Source organism: Puma concolor, chromosome A1 (assembly GCF_028749965.1).
Source record: "Puma concolor isolate L17-30 chromosome A1, mPumCon1.1.hap2, whole genome shotgun sequence".
Lineage (NCBI taxonomy): Eukaryota > Metazoa > Chordata > Mammalia > Carnivora > Felidae > Puma > Puma concolor.
Window position 1 is genome coordinate 111,132,010 of NC_141667.1, and position 10,203 is coordinate 111,142,212.

At 40.0% G+C, this 10,203-nt stretch overlaps 1 long non-coding RNA gene across 1 annotated transcript; it reads right to left on the reverse strand.

The window, feature by feature from the left end:
* Nucleotides 1-476: 476 nt before the first annotated feature.
* Nucleotides 477-9,252, reverse strand: LOC147584363 (uncharacterized). The gene is made up of 4 exons (XR_015255396.1): nt 9,027-9,252; nt 8,280-8,398; nt 2,534-2,582; nt 477-816 (listed from the first exon to the last, which is right to left on the reverse strand). It is a non-coding gene; the product is annotated as an uncharacterized LOC147584363 (long non-coding RNA).
* Between the last annotated feature and the right edge of the window lie 951 nt (nt 9,253-10,203).

Below are 10,203 nucleotides of genomic sequence, written 5' to 3' on the forward strand. Positions count from 1 at the left end.
CACAATAATTCACCCCAGACACATTTCGAGTACTCAAAGTCACATGTGGCCACTTATAGAACATTTCCACTATCCCTCAAAATGCTGTTAGAAGTGCTGGTCCCTATGGGGCGCCTGGGTGGCGCAGTCGGTTAAGCGTCCGACTTCAGCCAGGTCACGATCTCGCGGTCCGTGAGTTCGAGCCCCACGTCAGGCTCTGGGCTGATGGCTCGGAGCCTGGAGCCTGTTTCCGATTCTGTGTCTCCCTCTCTCTCTGCCCCTCCCCCGTTCATGCTCTGTCTCTCTCTGTCCCAAAAATAAATAAAAAACGTTGGAAAAAAAAAATTAAAAAAAAAAAAAGAAGTGCTGGTCCCTAGAACAAGTGTCAACAGACTAGAGCCCATGGGCCAGATTCAACCCAGTGTCTGGTTTTGTACTGCCTGCCAGCTGAAAAACGGTTTTTATATTTTCAAGTGGTTGAAAAGAATCAAAAAAGAGAACGCCATTTTATGAGGTGAACACTATCAGGAATTAACAATTTAGTGTTCCCAAGTAAAGTTTTCTTGGAACGCAGCCACACCCATTCATTTATGTGTTGTTTGAGCTGCTTTTGCACTACAGTGGCCTGAGTGGTCGCCACAGGGGTGTCTGACCACAGAGCCTAAAGTGTTTACTATCTGGCCCTTCACAGGAAAGGCTTGCTCACCTCTCCTCTGCAGGAACAAGATGATCCTTATTAAATCAGGCTCACTCCTGGGAACTGTGGAGTGGGGGGTCAGCTTCCCATGTCTCCTGGGGTGTGTGGAAGCCTGGGGGATACCTGAACAAGTCCAAGTTCTGTTGGGACAGGACAAAACAGAGTTGGATGCTGAGAAGATCACCACCAGTGCCCACAACAGCTAATAGGAAACACAGGCTAACATTTCACTTCTGTGTGGAACCAAACTGATGGTCTCTGAAGCACAGCTCTCTACTCACTAAACAAATGGCATTTCTTACTACAGCATTACAAACTTTCCATAGGAAGACATAGCCCTTGGACTCCATTTTATGTTCATGATGTCACTCAACATCCATGCTTTCTCAGTCCTGGCACAAACATTTTCTGTTCATCCATCTTCCTTCATCGTTACTTCTGGTATGCAGAAAGCACAAAATTGCAAACCAATGCCTTGTGTCAAAATTGTCATCCCCACTTTGTCCCTCTTTCTCCTCACCTGCCCCCACCTGCCTCCAGTTTTTTTGCCAATCACTTAGATTTCTTACTCTAAAACATCTCTGCCTAATTAGCTTTGGTCAATGGCATTTATTTTTTTTCAAGTTTCATTTAAATTCCAGTCACTTAACGTATAGTATAATATTAGGTTCAGATGTAGAATTGAGTGATTCGTCACTTACATACAACACCCAGTGCTCATCTCAACAAGTGCTCTCCGTAGTACCATCACCCATTTAACCCAACCCCCTGCCTACCTCCCGTCCATCAACCCTCAGTTTGTTCTCTATAGTTAAAAGTTTGTTTTATGGTTTGTCTCTCTTCCCCACACCCCCCATGTTCATTTATTTTGTTTCTTAAATTCCACATATAAGTGAAATCACATGTTATTTGTCTTTATCCAACTGACTTATTTCACTTAGCATTATACTCTCTAGCTCTGCCCTCATTGTTGCAATTGGCAAGATTTCATTCTTTTTGATGGCTGACTAGTATTCCATTGCATATATACACCACATCTTCTTTATCCATTCAGCAGTCTTTGGACATTTGGGCTCTTTCCATAATTTGGCTATTGTTGATAGTGCTGCTATAAACATCAGGGTACCTCTATCCCTTCAAATCAGTATTTTTGGACCCTTTGGGTAAATACCTAGTATTTATCCCTGCTGGATAGTAAGGTAATTCTATTTTTAACTTTTTGAGGAAACTTCATACTGTTTTCCAGAGTTGCTACACCAGTTTGCATTCCCACCAACAGTGGAAAAGGGTTCCCCTTTCTCTGATCAGTTTTAAAAAGTAATACCCACGTTAAAAAGTTTTAACATTAAAAATGATTGATCTTTTAATCTGTAGAAGTTTCATTACTACCCATTCGTAGATACTCCCCTCAGAATAGGACACGAATTCTAGAATATGTAATGGAGCAGATTTGATTGATATTACAGGAGCAAATTATTAAAACATCTTTTCATGTGGCTAGAGTATCAGGGTTATGAATACCTAGGATGGACTAGAATTAGAGAAGTTTTTTTTAAAAGGGATCTCTTATCTAGAGAATTTGAGGAAAATTTGAGTCTAAAACATCTCACTTTTGAGGGGGCACCTGGGTGGTTCAGTAAGCTTAGCGCCTGACTCTTGATTTCAGCTCAGGTCATGATCCCAGGGTCATGGGATCAAGCCCTGTATCAGGCTTCATGCTGAGTGTGGAGTCTGCTTAAAACTCTCTCTCTCTGCCCCTCTCCCCTAATCACATGAGCTCTTTCTTAAGTAAGTAGATAGATAGATAAATCAATCAATCAATCAATCAATCAATCAATCAATCAATAAATATCTTACCTTTGTAAAAAACTATTTCTTCCAGAGGGTTTATCAAAGTGGAATTTCACTGCAAGTCAAATAGAGTGTTCCTGTGAGTGGTCAGTGAGTTTTAAATGAGAGGCTTTGGCCCTGCCTTTGTAAATGTTATAAGTCAAACTTCTTTCCATTGCTTGCCAATGAATAAAGTTTGTGGATTTAAAGAAAAGTAAACCAAAAAAGGGGAGGGGGAGTGGGTTAACAACAACAAAAAAAAGGGATGTCAGGTGAGAATATTTCAACTCAGCTAGCTTGGGAAGAGCTGTTGTGGTATTGATGCTGCGGGAAGCCCAGAAAAAGCCCACTGTCGCTCTGATTGCTAATTGGTTTTGAATGGAACAAATTGTGGACTTTAAAATTTATGTTGTCCCTCACCACGCTATTCTCTTCTTAGAAACAAAAGAGAAAATGCCTTTATTGAAAGTATTTATAGGTTTTGGCAGAGATGGAGTTTTGTTTTGTTTTGTTTTGTTTTTTTAAATGCACACAGCCCTCTTGAAAGAGCTCACCACATCACCCTCTGCCCACCAGGGTGGAAGGACCAGCAGCCTCTTCCATCAGAAATGCTGCTGTGGATCACGGGAGGGAGGGGAGGCCTCCTAGTCCAAAAAATGGGCTGTAGGGACCCAATGGGGTTGAGTTTCAGGACACCGAGAGCGGAGAGGAAAAACTTCGGGAGCATGCTCAACTTATCTTCCAGCTTCTCAGGGAGGGTAAGATTTAATCTTCAGGTGGGTAATATGGTAGTAAAAGGCATGGTGAATAAGTTGTTCGCAAAATACATTCTAGTCAGGTAGAGGACAGACCCAGGGCTACATCTGCCCACTGCAAGGTCCTCTGAGGCCAGGCAGGGAAGATCATCCCCAGCAGTGGCCCCCACTATTACAGTCCACCTTTGCATCCACAGTCACCATCCATAGCCACCCAGTATTCCAAAGCCTTCAGCCTGCCCAGCACAACAGCAATGGAAGGGATCAGGTGGAGCTTTGTTCTGCCCGTTTATATATGAACAGATTTTGTTTGGGGGAAGAAGCCAAGGCGTAGGGGGCTTGAGATACTAGGCATCATCTGAGCATAAAACGTTAATACTTTCCTTACCTCACACATCTGATTCTCCAGTTTGCACATGCTTTTTTCTGTATATCCTTTGAAGCTCTTTGAAGACAAAGAAGCCCTCTATCCTTTGCCCAGAAAAGTTCCACATGCAAAGAGGTCCTTTCAAGTGAGCTTTTAATCACACCAGAGACAAGTTTGCCCTGTAGTTTCCTGTATGTGGCTGGCATACTGCAGACCATGTTATTCTCAAATTGGAGATGCTATTTCCCAATACCTGAAGATTATGTGTCTAGATACCTTAGAATAGAAGGGATGTGCTGATAACCATATTAAAATCATAAAAATACCATTATGTTTTTCAAGGTAGAGTCAGGTTTAGTTAATCAGGATTGGTTTGCAAGATTCCATTTGTTTCTGTGTTTAAAATAGTGTCAGGTTGACAAGTCTTTTGTTCTCACGCTATCACACTGGCTTCTATTCTAATCTGTGTGATACCAGGACAATACAGATAAGCTAAATATGGTTTAATCAATTCTGACTCTTCTGATCTGACTGATATTTTTGCGTGGATTTTGATTAATCAGAAATGTATAGAATATTCATGCCTCATCCCATAGTTATGACAGGTGCAGACTTTGCTTTTCATACGTTCAGAATAATGCCACAATTCAAAGTGTCCCTTTCATCTGACATACTACTAATTGAATGATTTCTTTTATTTTTTTGAAATAAATAATGGAATAGCCTGTTGGCTTTATACCTTTGAAATAGGAAATGGGAAATGTGGTTTAGGAAAGCTTCTGTGAAGTGTTATCAAGGGTAAATAAATGTGTAATAACGTAATTCACATGCTCTCTCGACACATGAGAATTTCTGAAGATTTTATTGATCAGGAGAATAATGAAAAAATATCCAAAATGGACTCTATAGCAAATATCAAATGATTCAAATCAATACAGGAGGTGGATACCATTTTACCTACAAGGGGAGTGTATTTTTCAGTTCTCCATTAGGACCTTTACTTCCAAATCCCTAAAATCACTGCCACAAGAAAGGGAGAGGCATGGGGGGACAGAATGGGATCTGGTCTCAAACACACGGCAGATTTCTAGTTGTCTTATCAAAAGAAAAAGACACTCTCTGCTCCATCTGGGGACACAGGAAGCTGGAAAGAGTATCACACTCATCCTTACAAAAACAACAGCAGCAAACACAGCAACAACATACACACACAAAAGCAGGCAAATGGCAAATCCACACCTTCTCTTTACCCTATCAGAGAGGTAAGGAATGACAGCTGCTTACAAAGACAGAGGAGGTGAGGCCATTTTCGTACCTGGGACACATGCACCTGGACAATGGTAAGAAGAATTTAGCTAAAATTGTGAACAAATTGGTGAGGATTGAGTGTAGGTCAACAAAGGCGGGGTATAAGTGAGTAATGTAGAGAATATAGGATTGCCGGGGGCATTAGATTTTTACACACGTGTACACTCTTTTCTAACTAACCTACCCATGTGCTCACAAAACATAATGGTGAGGGTCATGAGAAAGCATCCTTTGGAGTATATGCTTGTAGAAGGTGAATGGCAGGGCTGTGGGAAAGTGAGGGCTCCCTTCTCCATGATCCTTCGCATACTTCCCCTATGGAACACAAGCCTTATACAGTGGGAAGAAGGGAAACAAACATGGTCACTCTAAGGCACTGTCAAAAACCTATTGTAGCTGAGGAAGAAAAAAGAAAAACGAAATCTTCTAAACTCAGGGCAGAGGCAGGAGGACTGACAAAGCAGTGAAAGCCCATAAGACACAAGGGCCCAGTGACTATCTAAGTCTGACATATTATCTGAACAACAGAGGCCCCTGTCAACATCACCAAGCTAACACATGTCAAGTAACAATGGGCTTCTGTAGGGAGTATTGCAATAGTGTGGAAAGAGACTGTCTCTGAGGTGCAGCAAAAATGGATGACCTAATGCTCAGGGTAAGGCAGCCACTGAGAAAAACCCCATAGTGAACCAGCCCCCATCCTGAACTAGAGGCATCTGGAGCATGCGATGCATTGTGGGTAACCATGGCAACAATAAACCCTAAACACAGCTCAAGTCCTTACTGGATTCATTTAAAACTGCAGAGTAAAGGACTAGCATAAGAAAACCATGCCCAGTTTCAGCATAAAATTCTCTCAGCCTCTACCGTTCTACAGAAGATGTCCAGCTCTCAACAAAAAAGTTATGAAGCAAGTGAAAAAAAAAAAAAGGGTAAACAAGACACTGCAAAGAGACAAAGCAAACAAAAGAACCAAACCAGATATGATGCAAATGTTGGAACTTTCAGACCCGGAAGTTCATATAACTATGATTAATATATTAAGGACTCTAATAGGAAAGGAGGACAAAACGCAAGATAAGATAGGTAATTTCAGCAAAGAAATGAAAACTATAAGCAAAAGTCACATAAAAATGCTTAAGTGAAAAAAGTACAGTAGCAGAGCCTTCAGTGATGCCTTCAAAGACCTCATCAGTAGGCTTGACACAGCTGAAGGAAGAATCCGTGAACTTGAAGATATGTCAACATAAATTACAAAAACTGAAACACAGAGAGTAACACTAATGCTAAATAAACAAATACGGGTTTTTTCTCAGTGGCTGCCTTACCCTGAGCATTAGGTCATCCATTTTTGCTGCACCTCAGAGACAGCCTCTTTCCATCTCAGGGCTGTCAAAAAATAAGTGGTCTAGTGTATGTATACTTAGAATCCCAGAAAGAAAAGTGAGGAAAAGAGAAGAAATAATGGCTGCAAAATTTCCAAAGTCAATGACAAGTATCAAATATCAACTTTAAGAAATTCAGAGAAGACTAAGCAAGATAAATACTAAACACACACACACACACACACACACACACACACACACACCCCTCTACCAGCATCATATCCAAACTGCTCAAAGCCAAAGGAGAGGGGAAGAAATGTTAAAGACAGCTAGAGAAAAAGAACACAATACAGATAGATAAACAAAGATGAGAATTATAATACACTTCTTGTCAGCAACTATACAATCCAAAGAACAATGAAATGACCAAAAGGAAAAAAAAATCTGTCAATTCAGAATTCTACCCCTGGAAAAAATATCTTCTAAAAATGAAGGAGGAATAAAGAATTTATCAGACAAAGAAAAACATAATATTTATTGCCATCATATGTAGCCTGCAAGAAATGTTTTTAAAAAGGTCTTCCAGTAGAAGGGATATGATATCAGACAAAAACTTAGTTCTATATAAAATTAAGAAATGTGGTATGATATAAATTCACAATTTCACTTTTAGCTTCTCTAAAAGATAACAGAGAATCTAAAGCAAAAAATCATTATTTGATTCTTGAAATGGATGCAAAATTTTCTTGGCAGAATCCAACATCCATTCATGATTAAAACCTCCCAGGAAACTAGGAATAGAGAGGAACTCTCTTAAGATAAAAGACATATGCTGGGAGCCTACAGCTAACATCATATATGGAGACTCACTGCCTTGCTCCTAAGATGGGGAAAAGACAGGAATTTCTTCTCTTACCATTCTTCCTCAACATTGTACTAGAAGTCCTAGTCAGGGCAATAAGGCAATAAAAACAAATAAAATCCATACAGATTGAAAAAGAAGACATAAAATTCTCTGTCACAGATGACATGATTGCCTGTTATGATATTCCAAACAATCTACAAAAAGGCCTTAGAACTAATAGGTCAGTTCAGCAAGGCCATGAGGTACATGGTCAATATGCAAAAATCATTTGTATTTTTATATACAAGCAATAAAAAATCGGAATGTGAAATTAAAAAAAAAAAACAATATCATTTACAATAGCACCAAGTGCAGGATCCATACCTTTAAAAAAACTACTGATGAGAGAAATCAAAGGAACCTAAAGAAATGGAGAGATACCCTGTGTTCATGGATTGACCCTATATGTTAGTATGTTTATAATACTTACATGAAAGAAGAAAGGAACTAGAATAGCCTAAACAATTTTGAAAAAGAAGAACAAGGTTGCAGGACTTACATTAGGTGATTTCAAGAATTACTATAAAGATACAGTAATCAACAAAGTGAGTTACTGGCAAAAGGATGGACACACACACCAGTGGAACAGAACAAATATTCTAGAAGTAGACTGACACATGGATGAGAACCGATTTTTGACAAAGAAGGACAATTCAAGAGGAAATGACAGTCTTTTCAAAAAATGGTGCTGGATATCCCTATGCAAAAAAATTTTGCCTTGACCCATACCTCATACCTATTACAAAGCTTAACTCAAAGTGGACCACTGACCTACAGATACAATGTAAATCTACAGAATTCCTAGAAGTCAAGGAAGTCAAATCTATGTCAAATTATACCTGATGAGTAATGGTCAGATTATGCAAAATTTTAAGTTCCTCTCCTATTGCAGGATTCTTAATATCCCTGAGCCTTGTCTGAGTACCTGCTCACACAGCACAAAGTCCACGTGCAGAACTTGGCACACACTGGCCCCAGCAAATGAGGGTCCCCACGAGTGTGTGTTGAACAAGATTCCTTTCTGTTGCCCATCTTCTTCTCCATGTCTGTGTCACCCCACTTCGCTATCACATTCTCATTTTATGCACTACAAGGAAGGTAAATCAAAACAGACCTAAAAATGTGGCTCTTCTCAGTTGCCTCTTGTTTCTGTCCAATCTTCCTTCTTTGGGGACCACTTTGTGTCAGTCCCTGGCTGATCAGTGTTCACACCATGTCCTGATTTCGTATAACCTGCAATTTTTATGAACACAGAGAAAGATTCACTCCCTCTTCCAAATTAATGATGAAACTTAAATAAGGCCATCCCCGGCGGCCATCTCTGCACCTTCCTACCACCAGATACTTTGCAATTTATCAATAACCTTTCTTTGTGATCTTGTAGCTAATTTTGCAAATAAAATTTCCTGAGACATATCAAATCTTTACTAACATAAGATATATTACATCTCTTGCATTTCCCCACCATCTATTCATAACTCTGTCAAAAAAAAAAAAAGCTATTGTGCTGGCATGATTTGTTTCTTTGAAGCCTAAGCCACTTATTGTTCCTGATATCATCACTTTCCTGCTACTTAACCACACACGTGTGTGCGCGCACACACACACACACACATACACACACGCAGACACACACACACACACACACACACACACACACACACACACACACACACACACACTTATTACAGCTGGAACTGATGTTTACAGGGCGATAATTGCCAGGGTCTTTCTTTCCTTCCTTTTCACTTTAAAGAACAGGCTATGTTTCATATTCACAACGGTCCATTCATCTTGTAATTTTCCTGATTCTACACCAAGTGCTGAGCCCGATTTTCTATGATTGCTATGTGAATCTTACCAGGAGGCCCATCTTCTGGATCTTGAGCTACATCCTGAGTAATATAGGCCAATGTCAGGAAGGTCCCTTCCCCCTCCCAGTGTGAAGAAAAAGCACTTTTCAGGCTTCAAGAGGAAGGCACAGGAGTACTGCGTTCTGCCATTGGTGGAAATATTTTTGTTTCAAGGAGTTCCTATGGAGATAAGGGGTTTTAGGAAATGGTACAGATTACAGAAGTCAGTTAAGAATAGAAGTTCTACCTCGTTTACATGTGGCCTAAAATAAATTTGAGACATTTGGCCATCTTAATCCCCTAAATATTTGAAGACTTCTGGAATCTTGTCTTTGTAAGAAAAGAAACTGACGTTTATTGAAAGTCTATCCTGGGGCAGACACTCTTTTAGCTCTCATTTAGTCCACATAGCAACCTTCATATATATTTTATTATCCCCTTCCTATATATGACGTAGAAGCTGTAACCACAGCTTATGGTTATGCCTTGGGCCATAGGGCAAAAGGTGGATCTGGGACACACATGCAGTCTGAGTAACTTCAGAGGCCTGTCATTCTACACAATCCATACTGTTCTTTATTTTGCAGGAAATCATTCTATGACTGTAGATAAGTCTCTTTAACTACTCCGACCCCAGTTTCCTCGCCTGTGAAAAGGAGAGGTTGGACCAGCTCAGTGCTAGGATCTCTGCCTGTTCTAACACTCTGAAAGTCTTGAATCTGACCTCAGGGCAAGAGAAGACTTCATTGTATTTCCTATAGGGAAGTACTAATTTAAAGAAAATAGAAAAAAAATAGAGAGAGAGAGAGAGAGAGCGCGCGCAGTAAGAGGTGGACAGTTTTGGCCTCAGTAAATGGGCATGAGTCTAATGGAGATTGAGAGAGCTCAGCAGCTAGAGGCGATTTTGCAGTTTGGGGATGTATGAGGAACTGAAGCTCCCATTTAAAGTTGCTTCAGACATCTGAAGGGAAAAAAAAGGAAACGCTAAGATTTAAATGTATATGACTTCTGAACTCCTGACTCCAACTCGAGTTGCATTCTTTCACCGGGTAATCCAAGAAGCTTCTAAAGTCAGTGTACTACTGAGTGAGGTCCAACCTTCTGAAGAGCATAATTCCATTTAGTGGTATTTCCAGAAATTTTTATTACTTAAAGAATTCAAATTACTAGTATGCCCTTCTCTTA